We start from the raw sequence: 23373 nt of genomic DNA, 5'->3' as shown, positions 1-23373 counted from the left end.
GCCCGTCAGTCACAAAAAGACAATGTTTCATGATTCCACTTACGGGAAGGCGTCTCAAGTAGTCAAATACATAGAAACAGAAAGTGGGATTTTGGTCCCTAGGTCTGAGGAAGTTGTTTATCAGGCATAGAGTTCTAATCTGCAAGATGAAGAAATTCCAGAGAGCTCTGTTTCACACTGTGAACGTGATATACTTTACACTACTGAGTCGTACACTTAAAAGTGGTTAAGATGGTAAATTTATGTTATGTGGGTTTTTTAACCACGTACCAAAAAGGTCACAAAGCCTAGCTCACGCCCAAGGCTCTAACTTCCAAAAGGAGTATAAAGAATTTGTAGACATGTTTTCAAGCTACTAAAACCTGTTGTTTCTTTTTTCTTTCTTTCTTTCTTTCTTTCTTTCTTTCTTTCTTTCTTTTCTTTTTTTCTTTTTGGTTTGTCTTTACAGGAATATTTTCAGAACTACGTACTAACCCTCCTTAAAACTGACAGGCAGGGGCGCCTGGGTGGCTCAGTCGGTTAAGCGTCTGACTTCAACTCAGGTCATGATCTCGCAGTTCCTGAGTTTGGGCCCTGTGTCTGGCTCTGTGTTCACAACAGCCTGGAGCCTGCTTCAGATTCTGTGTCTCCCTCTCTGTCTCTGCCCCTGCCCCCTTTGTGTTCTGTCTCTCTCTCTGTCTCCTTGTTCTAAACATAAAACATTTTAAAAAATTGTTTTTACACTGACAGGCAAAAAATGTAGTTGATCATAAATTTTCTACCTTTTTTTAAAATATCAAGTTTGATTTCAAAACAATTAATTTAAAGAGCATCTTTTTATGGTTAACAAAAGTAAAATTTAAGAGTGAATGAATTTTTAAATGCTTTCATTGAAATTAAAGAGAAGAGAATTAATATAGATCTGCTTTTTAACCCAATAGATATATTTTTAAATTAATTTAATCTTATTTAAAGCCTTAAGTAAAATTACTTTAGATATTTCAGGAAACTGCATTCATACATTTTAATTGGATTTGTCAAAAATAAGGTGAAGGAGTTGCTGAAGACGGAAGCAAAATCAGACTCATCTGGAATTGGGTAGGGAGGGGGACGATGGTGGCAGAAGCGGTCGTAATAAGGATTAGGGAGGCTGGCTTTGGAGGTAGGTAGTTGGGCAATGTGTCTGTATGACGAGGGACTCCCTCCGTGTCATAAAACCCATGAAATCCAGACGTGAGGCAGATAAAGCAGTAGGTTAAGCATGAACACAAGGCTCTGGTCTGAAGGCACAGGCAACCTTTAGGCTAACCGTGTTGGTCTTGTTTCAGTTGACTGACTTCTGATCACATTCCTTCCTGACCAATCAAGCGCTGACTCTTCTCTTCCATTCGTTCAGTCAGCAAATTTCATTTTGAGTGTTTAGTTTGTACTAGGCATTCTGTTAGACCCTGTGGACACAATGGTAAACCAAATAAACTCAGTCCCTTAAGGTTTTGTGGAAGGGGCAGAAACATTATTCCAAGTTTAGTGCTGTGAGAAATTAGATACAAGGTATTATGTGGTACATAGTTAGCAAAGATTAACTTATTTTTTTAGGTTTATTTTTATTTATTTTGAGAGAGAGACAGAGAGCAAGTGGCGGATGGCAGAGAGAGAGGAGTGAGAGAGAATCCCAAGCAAAGCTCCACTCTGTGAGCACAGAGTCCGACTCGGGGCTCAAACTCACAAATCGTGAGATCATGACCTGAACTAAAATCAAGAGTCTGATGCTTAACCGACTGAGCCACCCAAGTGCCCTAAAGATTAACTTCTTTCTCTTTGTTCAAAAAGAAATTATATATGAAGAGGTTAAGGGGAGACTTGACATAAAATGTTTATGTTAAAAAGATAGGAAAGGGATTTTGATATGAGATAACCAGGGAAGGTAGTCACTGGAAAGTGAATACACCCTTGAGCTCTACTAGTAAGAGTATAGAATTCAGACCTAAAGAGGGAAGAAGCACACTTGATCCCATACCCATATCAAGCCATTTTGCACCATTTCTATTTACCTGTGCTTCACCTTCAGAGAAATGTAGATCAATGGCAATGCATGTTGAGAATGAGTGGCCAAGCCGTGTTAAGAAGAATTAACATTGGGGTGCCTGGGTGGCTCAGTTGGTTAAGCATCTGACTTCGGCTCAGGTCATGATCTCACAGTTTGTGGGTTCGAGCCCCATGTCAGGCTCTCTGCTGACAGCTCAGAGCCTGGAGCCTGCTTCAGATTCTGTGTCTCCCTCTCTCTCTTTCTGCCCCTCCCCTGCTCGTTCTCTGTCTCTCTGCCTCTTAAAAATAAACGTTAAAAGATAAATTAAAAAAAAGAAGAAGAATCAGTATTAAATCTGTAGAAGAGAGATAATGAATATATAATTGTTTCAGTACTCTAGATTAGCTTATTTGGAAGAGGATCACGGTTATTTTGTGTTGCTTCAAAGGTTATAAGCAGGACCCATGGTCTATGATCATAAGAAGGCATATTGCAGTTCACGTATGAAAGAGAATTGTAATAATGAAAGCGCTTCGGTGAGCCCCTTATCTCTGGTGTGTTACGGTAAGTGCGAAATGAGCCCCTGCCAGGGGTACTTGAGTGAGGTTAGACCAAGAGAGCACCAAGTTTCCCGTCATCTCCAAGAGTTTATGAGAAGTGTTTTAATGGTGCCCAACTCTTCTGTGATAAAGCTCCGTGCACACCTGAAGGCAGATTGACTCGGGTGAGATTGGTTAGCAGTCCACAATGATAAAGTATCTCCCATGAATGCATATACTCCTTTTGGGCTTTAATTTAAAAATGCAGAATTCTGGAAATACCAGCTGGCATTAACACTAAACTACTTGACTGGAAAGGGAACTGTGGGTTATTATTAATCTTAAAAGAATTTTCCCCCTTTTTCTGAGACTTAAATCTTTCTATGTTCTCTCCAGTTGTAAAATATGCTAAGTTAAGTTCATTGGTATTTTGCATGTCAATTACGTGAGGTAAGACCTAAGAACAAGTGTAGCACATTTTGTGAAATGATCTTTTTGCGTTTGCGAAATTTTTAAAATAAATTGCTGTTCTTTGAGAGTTGAAGTTAGTGGAGAAGAGCTCAATATTTTTTAAAGGAAAATTTCAATATTTGTTATTGTCAGAGACCTTTAGCCTGGAAGAAGGTAGAAATCCACAGAGCCTCCCATGATCCCACGAAAGTTTTCCGGTTGGAACTCATGGTGTTGAGAAGTGGTAAGCTGATTTAGAACTCCATTTGTGATTTAGAAAAAGCCCTAGAACCAATGCTACAGCGAATGCTTCATGTTACAGAATACAGGACCTATCCTGAGACCATCCGTAGAGCCTATGCAATTCTCCTATCTCTGGGTCTTTTTAAAATAGTGTTTATTTACTTTTGAGAGCATGGGGAGGGGCAGAGAGAAAGGGAGAGAGAGAGAGAATCACAAGCAGGCCTGATGCGGGGCTCGAACTCAGGAACTGAGATCGTGACCTGAGCCAAAATCAGGAGTTGGACGTTTAACCAGCTGAACAATGCAAGCACCCCTCCTATCTCTACTTCTATAGTCAGTCCACCAGGCTCCCCTCCTCTTCCTGTTTCCGTACTATTTCTAGAATTATCTTCTTGGTTTATCACCATTTCTCTGCTCTAGCTCATGGAACTGTTGTCTTTTTTTCCTAGTGTGGTGGTGTCTTTGTTCTTGGAATTCTGTCCCATGGGTAGTCCCTGGGCATAACATAATATTATGAGGACTCTTCTCTTCCACTTGTTTTAGCCTTTAGAAATAGGTATATTAGTTCAATCAATAGCATTTATTGGATTTTAGATATAATCACACACAATTCCTCCAGAGCTGGAGGAAATTCTATACAAATCTTCACTAAATTTCTAATTTTACTGTCTCCATTCTGATAATGTGCCAGTATGCAGGCCGGCAGGCTCCTGACTCTTTGAGGATGGAGATTATTCCTACCAGTCATGTAAGCTGGTATGTGGGGAGAGAGAGGATGGGCTGTGTTGGCAAGGGAGAAACAGTGGCAAGGTTTGCATTCTCTGTCTGGGTGAAATACAAGAAGGGATTTCTGTGCAGGGCTTTGACTTCCCTCTGTTTGCACTCAGGGCCTCCAGCCCAGCCAGAGCATCTCAGCTGGCAAAAACACAAAGAGGACACAGAACCAAGTCTCCTACCCTGAAGTCATGGTTTTCAAGCTTGCTCATCAGGGCTACAATAGCTAACCAACTTATTCTCTATTTTTCCATTCGTTCCCAGGCTCTGGACAAATACCAGCTCCTCTGCAGAAATAACGCTTCTTACATATTCTTTGGTTTAAAAATAGTGCTTAGACAATATTTTGGAAGGTGTTGCTAAAGGAAAAGGGAGAATATAATTTATTTGCTTAGGACAATGAGTCCTCTAGGGCCTTGGTATGGTTCCTACCACCTAAAGTCTCCCAGGGAATGTTATGTCCCAAAGCTTTGTGTTTTTCCAAATGCCTTATGTCTCAAGAGGAGGATGACTCTGAGTAAAAAAGGTGAATAGCGTCCCAAGAGGTTCCTGGGAAATGGCCCAACTACTTTTCATGGCAGGAAGGTAGGATGCATACTTCAGCCTGCAGAAAAGAAAAAAAATTTAAAGCCCCTCTGAATGAATCAGGTTCAAGGTTCAAGACTGCATAGGGCAGAACCTAAGGATATTCACAGTAGGCAAGTAGCAGACAGAAAGACATTCCCAGACTAAGCAGGCCAAGGTAGATTCGAAGAGCTTTGCACGAAATGAGATAGCTGTGTGCTGCATTCTAAGTAGGTAGAGTCCAGAAAGATAGATATTTTTCAAAAATAACATTAGGAGGGTGTTGACCTCTAGTCTAAGAGAGGCAGTGTGAAAGAGAGTGGAAAAGCAACTCAACCAGGAGGCAGAAAACAAAGGAAACTTAGGAGTCTGTGATCTTGGATAAGCTACAACAAAAATGGAACATAATCCCCTCCCTTCTTTGCTCGGGCAGTTACTCTAAGGATCTGAAAAAACAACTCAAGAGCAGTGATAAATCATGCTACAGATCTCAGCTATCTCAGGGTTTCGTCTTTACTGCTGTTGCATTCAGAAACCACTGGAAATCTTACTATGCCCAACAACTAACTATATGTTAGGTACTGTAGAGAAATCTTCCTTTTCTGTATTCAGCCTACAGAGCAGCCCAAAAGCTTTCCATTTGGATAGTGGTCACAGGCTAATCAGAGGCCACAAATGTACTGATTCAATAGAGCTACTAGAATTTTCTCCCACTCCTTTGGAGCCCGTGAGTACTTTCTTCAACTCTTTGCATTCACCTGTGTGGTCTATGACTCTCTCCCCAGCCCCCACCCCCGTATGTGTTCTTCTTTATTTAATAACAGTGGTTCTGAATCTTAATGAAAAATGAAACTATCTCCACATTTTCCCAACCACAAATTCTGGGGCAATGAATTCACTTTTTGAAAGACTGACATAAATTTTCCGTGGTTAATCTGTGTAATGAGTAATTTAGGTCAGCAGCAAGGGAAGGAACAAGAACTTCAGTTCTGCACTAGGATGCCACTCCACGGATACTAAACTAGTTCACTATATCGGAACAATTCCGAAGTGGACAGCTCAGTAGGTGTAGAGATTTGTCTAGAGCAGTGGAATAGACTTGACTTCCCCACTGCAGTCTGCATACTTCATTATAACACTACTGTCCTTGCATTCAAAAACCACGGTTGATTTTCTATGTCCAAGGTATCATGCTAGGTATTATAGAGAAAACGAAGATGAGTAAAAGAAACTCAAATTCCTCATTACCTGTGCTCAGCATGAGTCAATGTTAATAGCTGGCTCTTGAACCACCTTGTTTTCTGCTCTTTGCCCAGAACGTTCGGATGATTACCATATTCATATATCAGAACTTTTTTTTTAACAGTAGAGTGTTTGTGTAGCATGTGCTGGTTTTTATTATAATGATGGCAAGTCAAGTGTAATCAACCATATCAAAATTGAGAGTGAACAATTTGACCTAAACTAAGGTTTAATCGTGTGTTGGTGATTATGTGGGTGCACACTCACACGCCTGCACTTTGTGTCTTACTATAAGCTGTAGTGCTCTCCTCTTCCACTGTTAGACACTGACATGTGATAAAGACATTTCACTCGTTGTATTGTAAAAGATATCAAATGACCAGTGCAACAAAAAATATTTGTGAAGCAAATAAAGATGGGAAGTGTTCTGTCCATTTTACTTATGTATTGATCTCTTGTATGTATATATTGTTACAAAATTTGCTATTTCTTACAAGAAAGCAGACTGTTTTGGATAGCTTCTGAATTTACCAGCGCTTCGCAGGTATCTCTGTCCTCCGCTCCTTTCTTTTTTTTACCTTTTTATTCCTTAAGAGGAAACTCCTTTGATCTGAACGTGATTTTTGCCTAAGGCTTAATAAAATTCAATAGCTGTTAAAGTTTACTTTCTGCCTTGTATGCATTCTTTAGGAAATTATTACAGATTTCTTTCTGGATTAAAAATAATCAGAGTTTTTGACATAATCAGTCAGAGCCTTGATTCTTAAATCTGAAGCATAAATATAGAACAAATGAATACAATTTGCCCTTGGTATCTGTTCATTTTTCTTCGGTAAACTTGAGGGTTGTGGGGCTTTTTTTGGTTATTGTTTAAAGGAATTTAATTTTATTTAAGTCATTGATTCTTACTGTTAAGAAAGCACTCTGTTAACGTTACTGGATTAAAAAATGGCATTTTTCCTTGTCCTCACGAGCAAGAGGTATGAATCAATGGGTAGATTCATATGCAAACAATTCACAATGGTGAGTGGTAAAGGCAAGGACAGGAAGGAGGAGAGAAAGGGGACAAGGGGAAAGAGACAAAGAGGAACCAAGATGAACCAGACAGCGTGCAGTGGGGGAACGTCTGGCATCATTGCCATCCTGCCTATGAAATTCCCAATCTGATTTCCAAATGGAGCCACTGGTCTCCGACTATAGGACTAGTTGTAATTACCATCGCCAACTGATGGTAATTACTCATATCGTCTCAGAGCTCACTGTGCCCTGGGTATTATCTCATTTCACTCACATTAATTCACTTAGCCACTCTGATAGGTATATTAATGCTAGTATATTGAGGTAAGAGCCCGAAGAGATACATCAGCCTGTGCATGATCATGCAGCCAACAAGTGGAGGAACATGAATGAAACCATTGCCAGCTTAGTGCTGGACCCCATGTTCGGAGCTATTTTCCTCTCACTCAGTAGAGGCAAGTAGATAGAAAGGCCTTCTGCATTTGAGATGGGCAACAGACTGAATAGAGGATGCTCTTGAATCCCATGTCAACAGGCTCTTCCAGGGAGAGGGTTCCTATGTCCCAAACAAGCAAATATCATGGGATAACATATAATACAGTTTCATGGCACATTTCCTCTCATGAACCTGTATAGTTCCTGCTAGTTAAAGAAAATACAATTTTAAATGTTTATTTACTAATTTTGAGGGGAGGGGGAGGGGGAGGGGGAGAGAGAGAATGTGTCTGAGAAAGAGAGAGAGAGAGAAAGAGAGAGAGAGAGAGAGAGAGAGGCAGAGAGTGGGAGACACAGAATCGGAACCAGGCTCCAGGCTCTGAGCTGTCAGCACAGAGCCTGACATGGAGCTTGAACTCATGAACTGTGAGATCATGACCTGAGCTGAAGTCAGATGCTTAACGACTGAGCTGTCCAGGTGCCCCTAAAGAAAATATTTAGTAACATTCTTAACTAAATGTTACATTCTTATCTTTTTGTTCTCAGCTAAATACGGAAATTGTAAACTCATTGACTCTTGGATTGACAAACCAGATTGACAAACAAATTACTTGAGCTCTTTAGCTTGTCTTTTTCAGCAGCAAGATCAGGAAAAACATCCACCTGAAACGCGGGCAGTTCTGAGATTTAATCAGAGCAGGTAGGCTGTGTCACAGATTGTACTTAAGCAATTGTGCCAGTAAAGTACCTAAGAAAGCTAATAGTAGGTACCCAAGCTACTCAATCTATATAAACTGTGATTAGTAATTGTTATTGTTCTTATCCATATCTGACGTTTCTGAATTTGTATTTTAGCTCTTGTTCTTAGTAATATTGGGTGAAACTAGGACACTTGAAATTTTCAACTTCCAACATTGCATGGAGAAAGACAATTAATTTCCTGGCCACATATTACATGAAGCTCCCTAAATTCAGGCCAAAATAGCTCTGGCTCTGTTTCCAGCCACATCCCATTAAACACAGATCTAATTTGCAAATTATTATCACTCTTAGACTCCAGATTTCTTTTATTCCCCTACCCAGGAAAAAAAAAATTCAGACCATCTCTTCCATATTCAGTCATTTACATTTTTGAAGGCCAAGTTTCTTTTTATGCAGACAGTTCTAACTTCTTTAGATTATATTTCTGGTGTCCCTGGTGTTTGGTTCTCCTCCCAGGCTAGGATCATCTTAAAATTTTATGAATATGTTTTGAGATCTGCATCTTCCCTCAACACATTAATAAAAATATTGAATTAGAAAGAACCTCGGACACTTCCCTACAGTCACTCACTACAACTCACCAATTCAACAAGATATCCACAAGAATTTACTCAATTCGCTGCAGCAAACATCTGTGAGGGCCTTCTGTATATCAGGATCTGGAGTTGTACCATTGGATAAGCCTGCATTCCCTGTTTTCAAAGACTTCGCATGTGAATTACCACATAAAACCATTTTGTGTCTGAGATATATCTTACACTTTTTTGATTATTGTGAAGGTGGGAGATCAGTACCATTTAAAAAGACACAGCTTAGCTCCATTTGATTAGATCCAGGACCATTTAAAAAAGTAGAGAATCACTGTTAATTCACCGTATATGGGGATTATTGGGTAACTGTGATATCATGTTGGTAGATTGAAATAAACCATGACGGGAGCATTTATACCATGGATATTGGCAAAATAGGGCTTTTGACCCTTGGAGAGTTGGTTGTTACAATGCTTGCCCACACATCCTCACTGGGTGCACACATTGGTTGTACAGGTTGGTAAGACAAAGCATCAGGCAGTTTTAGATTGTAGACCAGTTGTATTCACTGTCTCACCAAGGCTACACAAAGGGGAAAGGGCTGAAACCCCGAAGGAATCAGAGTAATGTTAGGAAGGGGGAAATGAATGGTTCACACACACACAAAGTTCAATGCTCCAAATCTATGCTATACTGAGCCCCAGACTCATACACCCAACCACCTACTTTACTTGTCCACCTGAACATCTAACAGGCATCTCAAACTTAATACTTAGTTTTTAAAAAAATCAATTTGTTCTTGCTATTTCCTTTTTCCCCTCCCAGACTTCCCCATCAGCAGCAAATTGAATGATCTGTTTAAACTAAACACACGAGAATCATTCTTTCTTCTTTCCTTTTCAGTCCCGGATTCCCAAACTCTCCACATTCAACCAACTGGCAAGTTCTGTTGGTTTCACCTAGCGATTCACATCTAGAATTTTTCTACTTCACTGCGTCTCTGCTTCCATCAATTTGGACCAAGTCACCAGCATTGCCAGCTCTGTCTACATCAACAGACTGGCAATGTGGGTCTGTTTTTCATAACTGCTGCACAAAGAAGCAAAGAGAATTTTCAATAGGGCAATGACAACTACTCAGTACTGTCAACCTCTCATTGACATTTCATTGCTGTGCCTAAAATACTACATTTACTTTTTCCCAATCTTTTTATACAACCCAGGCTATACATGATTAAAAGGAGAACAATATATTGAAAATCACATGGTCACATAAGGTTCCTCGTAGCACTAATGTCTTGATTGATTGACTTGTTATATTTTTATATTCAAAAATAATTTTTGTACAAGCAGGCTCCGGGCTCCGCGCTGTCAGCACAGAGCCCAAAGCGGGGCTTGAACTCACAAACCATGAGATCATGACCTGAGCTGAAGTTGGACACTTAACCTACTGAGCCATCCGGGCGCCCCTCTTTATTATTATTTTTATTTTCTATATTTCTTGATAGGGCAGTACAAAACATTCTCATGAAGACAATGACTCCATAAAGTACTGCACATCAGGTATCTTAGGATTCACTTTTCGAATGTCTTTATGTAAATGCATTTATATAATCCACAATCCGGTCCACGCTCCTCTTCAAAAATTAGCCCCTGAGTAGATTTGTAGGCAAAATCTCTCCCTTCTGCAATCATAGAGGTAGATGTTTTCAAAAGATTATTGGTTGGTCACTTCTATGGCAGCCGAGGTACTGTCCAATGAAAAGCCAAGCTGCAGTCATCACACACCAGATACACAAGGTGACCACCCTGTAGATACAATCACTGCAGGAGTATCTCAGTGCTCCTGGAGTTATGCCGCTGGTGAATCATGCCCTGTATGTAGTCACAGAATTGCCAACTCATGAGCGCCGGAAAAAATGAGAAGATGTAAGTAAAAGTTAGAAAGGGAGTTAGAAATGTGCGGTTTTCCAATTGCCACCAGGCACCTACCAACAGTTTTTTAAAATTCTGCTCACAACGATAATAGCTTCAGATTTATGTGCGATTTTCACAAAGATAAATCTATTCAATTTGACATAAAGTGGGCTTCATTCAGAAATTATGTGCTTCTATACTGTTTTATAAAAGTGATTGCACTGATTTCCTAAGGATGACTCACAATTTATAAAACGCTTCTTAATTTAACATGCGTAGCGTTGTAATTATGAGCAGGTTGAAAAATCTTGCAGTGTCTATAGCTATGCATCAAAAGTTAGAGCGCTCCATGAAGAATCATAAAATGAACTAACCTTTCCTTATTAACTAAAATCTTTCTCAACACAAGCTTACCATTAGCTTTTGAGTGTTTTTCAAACAGAGCAGGTAATGTTTTCTCTCTTTTGCAACTTTTATTTCTGGGTGCAGCTGCATTCTGCTGGATCTATAGAAAACTGCATTCATACTCTTAGTCATCTAAGACGCTACAAACACATTTATTTCACGGCTCTTATTACATACTACAACACTGCATTAGATCTGACCGTCGTCAGCTAACCCTGCCCCTCCACACACATTCTATTTCTCCAAGCAAGTCGTCTGTAATGTGGTCTGGGTTTGCCTCTCGCAGGTACCATTTTCTCTTGGAGTTTAAAGATCACGTATCTTTTACAATGCCAGGGTATTCATATTATTAACAAGTTTTGTTTGCTGTTATACACTAGCATTTAATGCCTATTTTTTTCCTTGTAAGTGGTTTCAAAGATAGTATATTTGTCTTCTGAAAAAGAACAAACTCAATTCTCTAATGCAGTTACCTCGCCAGCTCAACTTATCCTGAGGCTGCTCTGGCAAAGGGCTGTAAAAGATTGGTATTGATATTCTGTGGCATTCAAATTGTCAAGCTCCCTTCAGGAGGAAGAGCATTTAGAAAACCTGGCCATGTGGCAGCTAATTACACTATTATAAACTAAATTTACAACAGGTAACTTATAGGCTATGAATTGACGACAAGCACCCAAGCTTTTCTTTGATTATTTTCCCATAAATCGAGAGGCAAAAGTAGCATTCCTTATGGGTTACATCAATGCAGATTTCTTGAACATATTGCACAAGCCCTACACAAATTTCATTATCCCACAAACAACTTGTTGGTGCTTAGTTATTTTTATTTTCTTGCAACTCATATTTAGTGTACTCCCTGCGTTCTTCTGTAATTTTTCTTTCCCTTTTTTTATTTTATTTTATTTTTTTTACTAATGTTTTAAATTTGGGTTTAGTTGACACACAATGTTACTTAGTTTCTGGTGTACAACATAGTGATTCGGTAAGTTTAAACATTATGCTGTGCTCACCTCAAGTGTAGCTATCATCTGTCATCGTACAACGGTATTACAATATTACAATATCTCTTCTGTGATTTTTAAACTGGAGGCTCTCTGTCAACTCATTGGAATACAACTAAGAGACGGGCGCCTGGGTGGCTCCATCGGGTAAGCCTCTGACTTCAGCTCAGGTCATGATCTCCCAGTTCGTGAGTTCGAGCCCCTCGACGGCCTCTGTGTTGATAGCTAGGAGCCTGGAGCCTGCTTTGGATTCTGTGTCTCCCTCTCTCTGCCCCTCCCCCACTCATGCTTTGTCTCCCTCTCCCTCCGAAATAAGGGAAAAAAATTAAAAAAAGAGAATACAGCTAAGGGAGATAACACACACTAACACAACACTGAAAGACTCTCTCCGGGCTTCCCTCAATAGAACTTCCTATACTTCTATAGGAGCAAGAACTAAGTCTGAAGTCAGTTTCGCGTATTTTTATCCTTTAAAACTTATCAGGTGCCTAGGGAAATGCGGGCTTTATATTCAGGCATGATCCATGTCATTGACGGCAAAGATCCAGCGTGCTATGGAAATTTCCTGGTGCATATTAGAAGCTGTTGTTTGCCATCTTGGCTGGATAATCCTCCTCATTTATTGGAGGGCCATTTCAGCTGCACTGTCAATAGCAGAGGAGGATCGGGTCACCTTTGCCTAGAATATTATATAAAAGCTGTCAAATGGTTCAGGATCACAGGCACATCGAATGTTCTGTAAGATTTAGGCACATCAATATTAGCGAAGATTTAATGTCAAGTTAGTCATCATTCTGCCTTGGATTTCTTCACTCTCATGCTAAGATCTTGTAATAGTAGGACCAAAATGTTATTAGAGCCAGTTCTTTGTGTAATACGGGCAGATGTTGGCAGGTTTATCTGGTTGCTCCTACAAATGTTGGAACGAGCGCATTCTGAAATAAAAAATGGCCTAATCTGTCTTATTATCTTTCAGAATTAAATATGCACTCCCTTTATTTCTCAGCCATACAATCCCAGTATATCAACCTCGACTTTTCACATTTGGAGAACCAGCTTATTAAAAGCCACAATAAATTTAATAAGGAATGTTGCAGTAGGAGATCCACCATAAAAAGCACAGCTCCTGAGCAAGACTACAGCAGCTCATTTTCGAGTGTATTTACTTTTAAGTCACGCACGTTTTATTACAGCATCAGGACACAAGAGTTCCTATTTCCTGTACATTATGAACGCAGCGGACATTAGCAGACCAACAGATATCGGTAGCGTCTAGCTAGGCATTTCAAAAACAGCAAACTATATATGTGAAAGGCATTTTAAGGTTAGCATGTGTCTTTGGTGACTAACGTTGAGTTATTGCTGTAGCAACCTTTCCACACCTCTTGGATCAGATCTAAAACTTTTATCACTTTTTTCAAAAAGACAGCAGCTAGGAGGTAGACGTAACTGAGAAGTGTTCATGAAGAATGCTACCCTTCGTGCCGCAAGATGCGATTGCGTGCTTTTTTCCTCGTGCTCAGCCCCACAATCTTTTCCTTGATCCTCCTACTTTCCCTCCTCGACCATTACCTCCATCCATACAGTCCTTTGAGTCTAGGGTGCCGAACACTTACTACGATATAGGGAATATCCAAGATTTAATACTGATGGTTTTAGAGGTCAGATCCTTCAGAGCAATAGGAAACCCTACACTTTAGCATTGTTCATTCTGAATTTTACATAACAATGTAGAGGGAAAATTACGTCTGGAGTCAAAGCCTACCTGCTTGCTTACATTTCAGGTTTTAGACTTCACGGTTGCTTAGCTATGTTCATCAGCAGCTATGTTAGAAAAGGAGCTAGAGAGACGGTACAGTGCACTGTGCTCAGGCCGGAGATGTCCTCCAGTGCAAAGCTCCGTGCGAATGGAGGATCCGCGACGCATTTTGAATAGTGCCCAGATATTTTAAATGTTCAAAGAGATCAACTGTTAAAACATTATCAACAATCAATCTTTTCTAAATGCAAGAATATTTTTCATGTTTTATTTACCTTTTTAAAATTAATTTACCGGGGCACCTGGGTGACTCAGTCGGTTGAGCGAACGACTTTGGCTCAGGTCATGATCTCCTGGTCCGAGAGTTCCTTGAGTTCCAGCCCCTTCCCCCTCCCCCCCTCGGGCTCTGTGCTGTCTGTTGGAGCCTGGAGCCTGCTTCGGATTCTGTGTCTCCCGCTCTCTCTCTGCCCCTCCCCCACTTACCTTCTGTCTCTTTTTGTCTCTCAAAAAATGCATAAACGTTAAAAATTTTTTTTAATTTAAAATTAATTTACCTTAAAAAAAACCAAAAACCAAAACCAAACACTCGAACCTTCATTTTAGAGGCAACTTTTTAAGGGGTTTGGAAAGCGTTTCTCCAGATGGAAGCAGAGCCCTGAGGGGGTGGGGACTGAGCTAATGGGGAAGAGAAGAAGGAGAAAGGACTCTGGGGCACGTGTCACATCTCACACATCACAGATCAGGATGGAGGCCAAGACTGGAGCAGTCACCCGGCTGGGCCCAGGAGGAAGCCAAGGCATCATAGCATGGCCCGACAATTTATCATCCAATCACATGTTCTTCCTTTTCCACCCAGTCCATGCCCTTGGATGTGTATTTCCTAACAAGCTCATTTACCGATTTTAACACAGTACGTAAGGGAATAAACGTGTTTGCATTTTCACACTTCATTTTAAACTTCTAAGATTATTCTTTCTTATTAGATCAGATTTAGGCGTTGTGTAAAGAGCACTGGTCTGCGAGTCAGGAGACCTGGGCCTGTTGCTTTTCTCCTGGGTCTCAGAGAGCTGAGACTGAATTTCCTGGCTTTCTGTTGTCCCCCGGGGAGAATGGAGAAAAGGGCCAAAAACCTGGAGCTCCTGTCTGGCATCTATGTTCCATGCTTTATAGGGTCGAACAGTATGCTCATTATTGGCACTAAATTTAAATATTAAAAAATATATATTAGTCTTAAATTCAAATTTGTTACCCTTTAAAAGATACCTCCCCACATCCTTTTGCTGTAATTTCACCCTAATTTCTTCAAAACCATTCAGTAAACATTTACAGGTACCTAATCAGTTAATGGGTTATTGGCCCATTCCAATAAAATGTCTATACCTGCCAGAGGCCACTGGAGTGCTTAGCTCCCCAATTGCCTAGACTAGGAAATTTCATACCTCCTTTTTGGAAAGTGGATAATTATTTAGGAAGCAAGAGAATCACCAATTTCCCTTTCCCTGGAAACACAGGATATGGATGAAGAAAAACATTGACGGTAATTCTGATTGTAAAAATGAATAAACCCAGCCTAAGGGCAAGTGCCTTACGTGCCATGGACACAAGTTAGAAGTTCAGGTTCTTCTCCGGTGCAATTACTCTCCATCAGAGGTATTGATGCCTATGAATTGTTTTTGATATCCACATGGTTGTCTTCTGTGTCTCCTGGAATGATGTCAGATATGGTAATAAAAATAAGCCTGGTCTCCCGTAGGCGAGAATCTTTGGGATTCTTGCTGGCTTGAGAGATGTGTGGGAGTTTTTTAGTGTCTTTTGTAGTTGTTTTTCCACTGCCGGCTGGCAGAGGCCCTCCTGGGAGCTGTGAGGGTCACCTGCCCCTTGGACAGCCGGTGGTGACCTCGCAAGGTCAGCCTTGTGAAATTCGAAGGGAATGGTTTCCCTGGCTGTGCTGACAGTTCATTGTGGCCATAAAAAGGCTAAGATCAGAAGAAATTCCCCACATCCAAGCCCACTTAACTGCCCAGCAAGAGAGAAATCAGAGCATTCATAGCAGCAAAGAAATGCCTGCTTGATTTCAACACAGGGAGAGCAGCTTTCGGAGGGAGATTTTTTCACAGGTCTTAGTGAACCTTTGTACCTCGTTTTCTCCTCTGGGCTTCAATTTTCCTTTGTTCAGGTTCACAGTTTCTCTTTCTCTGCTCAAACTATTTTCTGGAACTCCCCCTAAACACGAAGCGCAGAAACACTTGGACATCTTCCATCTCCTTTGCTGACAAAAGTGAAAAGAACAGGAGGACACGTGCCCTGAGAGGGAGAAAGCAAGTCTCTCCAAATGGCAAACTCCTTCTCATTCTTTACTTTTTTGTCCTGGATATTATATGGGAATCAAAAGTTAATTTTTCATATTGCTTATGTGAAGTGCAGAAATAGAAAGTCATGGGAGATTTGGCCTGCCTCATAAGCTGTTCCCATGGTAATCTTAATGTCCAGAACCATTGGAAGGGCCCCTTTTTCTATGCTGCACCTTAAGTCAGGTAATACTGCTACCACTAATAATAATAATAATAATTACAATAATAATAATAGCTAATACATACAGTGTTGTATGCAAGGAACTGTTTTAAGCGCCTTTACTTTTACCCTCACAATGCTGTGAGGTCATACCCATTTTGCAGATATGAAAACTGAGACACAGAGCGGTTAAGTGACTTGCCAGAGCTCATAAGCTAGCAGAACCAGGATATTATAAAATAGCATGTTCACTCTTAAGTGCTCTGCTGAGATTTCACTTCCATATTCACATTTTTTTTTCTTCTGAAACCCAATAGCCCTTGAATTGAGCATCTAAAAACAAATAAACAAAAGCTCTCAAAGAGTGATTCCTGAATTGAAATGAAGGCTGGGAACATTATTCATAGATGGTAAAAGTAAGGTAATGAGATACCTGTTCCTTCGAAGAAGCCCTTGTTTATATCTCTTATCTCAAGCCCTTTTCAAGTCTCAAAAGTGTACTGATTCACACAATACATTATATTATGGCTATGGTTCATTGAAACAAACGTCGGATTTGGAAGAACTTAGAGTAAATTGCTACTTGGATCATTGAACTTATATTTTCTAGAAATGGGACCTTTATGGACTTTGCCAAATTTCTAATTTTGAGATTGGGTTTGAGGCCAAACTTCTGCCATGTGGAATGAGTGTATTCTTAAAAGAATATTGGAGTGTAGGTCATTGCCAAATTCTCTTTGGGGAGATGGAGGTTTTATCCATGCTCGTTTGGAGGGAGGGAGGATTACTAAAGGGGTTGGAGTACGCTTGCTTGTTGTATCTTCTTTCTTAAGGAAGGATGAGTTGTTGACTGAGATGGAGTAAGCACCTTGATGGCAAAGAATAGTAAGCCTACTTCGAGATGAACAAGGGAACCGAAGCAAGGGAAGCACGCATAGTCTTTGAAATACATAAGAGAGGGAGGGAAAACAAACTTGAGTTCCCATGTGGGTGATTTGGATTTAACATGAAGAACAAGAAGTTCAGGGGCAAATTTGAAGGCAGAGAAAGGTGGAAGTTGAGGGGCCAGATGGTTAGAAATGTGCACATCTTTAGGAAGGTATGTGTTGCTTCTCCACAATTAACTAAATTGTGTTAACAGTCTCTGAATGCATGGCTGAAGCAAAACCTGCATTAAAAACTAAGCTGCAGAATTTGAAGAAAAATAGACATTGATAGTATCCTCAAAAGGTAATACATCACATGGGCAAAGGGATTGGAGATCATTGACTGTGCTGCTAGGTGAGAATTTTAGATGTTATTACGAGCAGTGGGGAGTGATGGCATCTCTGGAGTGATGAACTAATGGACTTGCATTATTTTCTCACTTTTAGATTTTCTGTCTCTCCTGATCAAAGTAGTAATTTATAATGGGTAAAAGACTTCTGAGAGCTAAGTATTAAAAAAAAAGCCTCATTGCGTATTTTAAATAGACCTCACCTCCCTCTGCAATCTTTATTGATCAATACTTTCCATTCCTCCTCCCCTACCCCCCCCCACTCATGTAAATCAAGTTGACTACTATTTTAGCCTAGCTTCCCTAAATAGCAGAGACTGAGGTGAGGCTTGATTGTCAATGCATGCTTTTTGGGGGAGTGAAATCCCAAGGCTGCAAGGGTGAAGGAAAACGGACCATGTCACGCAAGGGTGGGAAGCTAATGCAAGGTGATATGTCACTGCTTCAGGATGTTTCCAGACAGGATGTATGGAAAAGCCATGACTCAGAATAGTCCATCAGAAGGAATTTCTCTACTGCATTATCCTGGTCCTGTCTCCCATTGGTCTGTTTGCCATGTTTTGCCAAAAACTTGCCATGTTTTTGGATTGCATCACCAAACCTGTTGGCGGTTTCCTAGACCAAGTGCTTCTTTTAGTCCAGAATTGCTTGGGGGAGCCAAAGGCTCCGTGTATGTAGATAAACTGCCTTAGACACCAGAATCTGTGAGCACATAGGGAGTCTTGATGCAAGTTGAAGTGGGCAGCCATCCAAGGTCTAGGTGACTTGAGGGAATCTGAGGAAGCATTTAAAGTATGCAGATACAACTCATATCCCCATTCCCCCATTGTGGATTCTACTGCAGCGCCTGTAGTGTTTTCTTTCTTTCCTTTTTTTAATGTTTCTTTATTTATTTTGAAAGAGCATGAATGGGGTGGAAGACAGGGAGAGGCAGAGAGAGAATCTCAAGCAGGTCCTGTGCTGTCAGCGCAGAGCCCAGTGTGGGGCTCGAACCCACAAACGATGAGATCATGACCTGAGCTGAAATCAAGAGTTGGATTCTTAACTGACTGAACCGCTCAAGTGCCCTTACCTGTAATGTTTTTTTACGTATGTGCTGCTTTTTGAAGATCTGTGAGCTTATGGGAGCAAGCACCTTGACTCCTTGTATTGTAGGTGTTAGTACAACACTTTGCACATAAAAATAGCTAATAAAAGTTTTTGTAATACAAGAAAAAAAAAAAGAATGGGTTACATACTACCATCCTGCTCAAAAATCAAAATTCCAAGTCCCCAAATAATATATTTAAATTCTTATACATTCCAGACATGAGAAATTCACAGCTGAACAGTAGCCACCAGGTGTCTATAAATCCTCTGGTAATTTAGGCTCATTAAAAACCAACAAAAACATCTCACATTGGTTTCTAAAAAGTCAAACTAGCTCTAGGTATAGATTCTTAAACTATGGATAGGGATTAAACAAACAACTTTGACATGCTATGCTAAAAAAAAAAATATCCGATTTTTTTAACTTCATTACATGAAAATTTGGAAATCATGACCATTATTTTTAAAACTAATTCATTGTTTGTAGTAGATGAGCATTTAAAATAAATAAATAAACCAAGGTTAAATAGTTTGCCCAGCAGCATCATGGTAGAGATGGAAAAATTGTCATTAAATGTTTGTGAATCAGTATCTTTTCTACAAAAGCACATGCCAACTAGTAGACAAAAGATGTACCTAACACATTATCATGCCTCTATTATCCAATATATCCATATGAATCATCATACACTGTATTGACACAATCGTGGGAAATAAAAATTTTAGAAAATGGTAGTGACAAGGCTGGGGAGAGCTAGCTAGAGGGACTGGTTTAGTGGAAAACTACCACGGACAGATAAATGAAGAAATAATGTAAGACAGCACAGATAGAAATACTGGTCCAAGCAATACACCCCACAGAACGTATCTCCAAATAGAAGCCCACCATTTCATCTTTGTAGTTTTTCTACATGAATACTGAACTAAAAATTAGTTTGTATGTTTTTGAGGGTACAAATACTTAGACATAGTAAAACAATTGGTGTTTCCAATAAGGTGAAATACTGTAATAGATTTTGAAAGAAAATACTTGCTGTGGTTCTGAAATGATACGATGATGAACAAATATTCATCAGAATACAGAATACAGAAATGTATATGCCCCCCAATATGGAGAAAGTTAATAATATTAAGATATAAAAAGTAAAACAAAGGCAAATCTTTCTGTTTGCTACTGGAAAATACATTCAGAAGCAGCTGTCGCTAGTCAGCATCTGTACTATGCAGACAAGAATTTTAAGAAAAAAGCTGATAGGTTTTGAAGGATTCAGTTATAATTTGATACAGGTGTTTGCCTGTTGTGCATTTGGAGGAATCCATGTTCCTTTTCAGTTCTGAGCAGAAGAGCTTTTTCTAGCACAGTGATGAAACACACATGGTGCATCACGAACCTCAAATGTGTGCACTGAGGTCATTAGCAACAAACCAATTTCTTTCTTAAATGCCCACGAAGTCACATGTCATCAGACCTGAAAACTGAAAGGTTCAGAATCTCTGTCCTTTTGTTTTCTCTCTTGTATCATCAAGAGAAAAAAAATAAAGGTACCGCTTTAGTATCTGAAAGATCGGGAGGTAAAAATAAGAACAATTAAAATCTTGCCCAACTTAACTTAAGGGTAATTAACCACTGAAGATTCAGATAAAATACCAACTTGCAAAGGAATGAATTTCAAATTTGGGCAAGTGTTTTCTTGAATTTTAGACTATTAGCATGCAGTCACAGTGACACTTTGTGTTCACTGTTAGGGAATGCAGTCTAGTGAAAGTGCTAGATGAATCCATAAGGCATTGTGTGGGGGAATATTGCTCGAAAGCCCATCTTTGGGTGAGCCAAGGAGAAAAGAAGAAATAAAGTCAATCAAAATGAAACATGTAAGCTCAGCCTGACTAGAATAACACAAACATAAACATAAGCAGGATATGTCATCAACACGTGGATAGTGTCTCTCCAAATTCACTGATATACTTTGTGTTGTCTTATAGAATGTTCTCTCCCTCCTTTTTAAGTTGACTGATCTCAAAACCTCTGTAACTAAAATTTCTGTTCTATATCATTTGCGGGCTATTTCAGTTGTTTGTTAAAGTCGCAATGGAAAATGGGACTTATGCTCTGAAAAAAAGTCAGGCAGAAACTTATTTGTATTCAAAATTGATTTTTTTTCCCCAAAATAGTACAATTCTACTTAGGTCTGATGAAGCGAATGGTAATAAATTTCAATGACTATTAGTGAAAGAGAGAACATTTTGAATCTAAATATATAAATTTATAATTACACAATATCTAGTTAGGGATATTTTATTTTTTAACGTAAAAGGAATATTATATTTGGATACTGAAATTATATTTATAAGAGTTGTGTAATATAGATTTAGAGAAAAAAAAATCATTTTTAAACCAAAAAGTAAAAGTTGAACTTGCTGGTGTATTTATATTGTAATAACATAGTTTGAAAAGAAATGTCAAAACCTTTCCACAATTAAATGAATCATTGAACTAGGTTTTAATGTCAGGAATTAATTAGTATACCTAGACATCAAATAATTAACTAATCTGTGCAGAGAAAGGAGCAAATGAATTACATGGGGTAAAAGTTCAAAAGCCAAAGGGCAGCCAGAGTATCTGAAGCATCACTCCCAGGTGCCTGGTACGATCTTGTCCAAACACAATCTGGCAATAGTTGGAAAATAAGAACCATTTAGATAGCTAACTAGTAACATTTGATAACTGTTGATAGAAAATTTAAGCAACTCATAATATGATATGTATACCTGTACATATACGTATATACACAAAAATATACACATATTTAAGTACAATAGTTGTATATAAAATGGATTTTAAATTAATCTGTATCCATGTAGATTGAGTCACTTGTGAAGTTGAGCAGAAGTGGCATATTAGAAACAAAAGAATATATTTTTTGTATTAAAAATATGTAGATTGACCATTTTATATTCATTAAAATAATTAGTTGACTATTTTCTCCTCTATCTTACATCTACATCAATTCTTAAAAATTGTAATTGAAGCCAGATAATTTATAAAACTTACCACAAATCTGGCAGGTGATAAGGGGCAGAACAAATATGGGCATACTCTTTTCCAAGACATTGATGCACTTCCTTCTTTACTTAGATTTGTGTCTAAGAAATTGTGTACAATTAATGTTTTGTAAACTATCTCCTTGTCAGTGAATTTGCTTGAATCTGGAAGAAACTTTCTGTAGTCCCTTAAATTGTGTGATTTCGAACCTTAAATATTCATGGATTCACAGCAATTTCCCAGAGAAGGAAATATTTATTATTGTAATAAATGTGTTCCTTTGCAACAAGTAATCAATAAGTTTAAGATTACTGAACAAATGTAGAATAATAAAACAAGCAAAACAAATGGTTAAAAAATAATTGTCCATAAAACCATAGTCATGTCTTCCTAAGCTCAGTAAAGCCCAATTTCATACTAAAAAGTGAAAAACTTAAGAGGTTTTATTATTGGCTAAAACTGTCACATTTTGAGGGCAAAAGGGGTTCTATCAACAATTATATCAGAGCAACTGGAGTAAATGGGACAGTCCCAGACAAACTGATCACACCATTCATGAGGGCAACTCTAGTGACATAAATTTCATTCTGCTTATTATTGGATGCAAACAATTTATATTGCATATATTTTAGGGACGAGGCAGAATCATGGAAGTACCAAAATTGCTATAATTTTGTGAGCAAAACAGAAACGACCAAGCATATGCAATCCAAGATACTCCAGTTTTGCAAGATAAGAGGAAACAGCAGAAATGAAAATGACAAATTTGTTTTAAAGTATTGTTAGTAAGTGAAGGAAGCACTAAATAAATACAAATAAGCTTAGTAAAAATAAACACTATTATTATTGCCACTGCTTCACCCCTATCGTCACCTCTGCTATTGAATACTTACCTAGAAAATATTATGTGCTTTACACGTTATCTCATGTAATTATTAGCAAAATTATATAACAATCTGCAATATCCACAACTACATAAGAGGAAACTGAGACCCCCCCAAAATTTAGTAATTTTCCAGTATCACCTTGGAAATGGTACAACTGAGATTTGAAACTAGGCAATATTTTCTCTAAAGCCCATATTTTTTACTACGATATCTAAAGAAAAAAATAAAATAACATAAAATAAATAAAATAAAATAAAATAAAATAAAATACCCAAAGAAGACAATCTTTGCATTATAAGTGGCTGCTGAGTCGTGTATTCAAATGAATTACTCTTAATGTTATTAAATGTGATATTTGATCTATGATTAAAATCAGGCAATATGTTTTAGTAATAAGATTGTTAGATGGGGGTCAGAATATAAAAACCTACTTCTGGTCTTTAGACTATTTGTGTGGCTTTAGGCAAGTCCCGGGTATTCTCTGAGCTCAGTTTCCTTATCTATAAAATTAGCTAATTCGCTCAGAACATATTTATTGAGCCCATTCTGTATGCAAGGCCCATTTCTAATGCTGTGTGGAACCCAGAAATGAATGAGATATGACTCCAAGTCTATATTAAAATTACATTTGCAATAGCTGTGACTTCAACATAATTATTTGATGGGTTTTGATAGATGAAATAACATTCTTTTTTAAGTCTGTGAATCTGGACATCAAATCCTAACTTATAGAATACTAACATTTCTTCAGTTCTTAAAATCTGTCATATATCACCCAACTAAATCATCTTAAGTGTCCTGTGAGACAGGTATTATCAGCTCTGTTTTATAGATGAGGAAACCGAAGTTCAGAGGTTAAGTTACAGTAGACCCTTAAACAGCATGGTTTTGAACAGCACAGGTCTACTTACACGCACATTATTTT

This window comes from Panthera tigris, chromosome A1 (genome assembly GCF_018350195.1).
Source record: "Panthera tigris isolate Pti1 chromosome A1, P.tigris_Pti1_mat1.1, whole genome shotgun sequence".
NCBI classification, from domain to species: Eukaryota; Metazoa; Chordata; class Mammalia; order Carnivora; family Felidae; genus Panthera; species Panthera tigris.
This window is presented reverse-complemented; position numbering follows the sequence as displayed.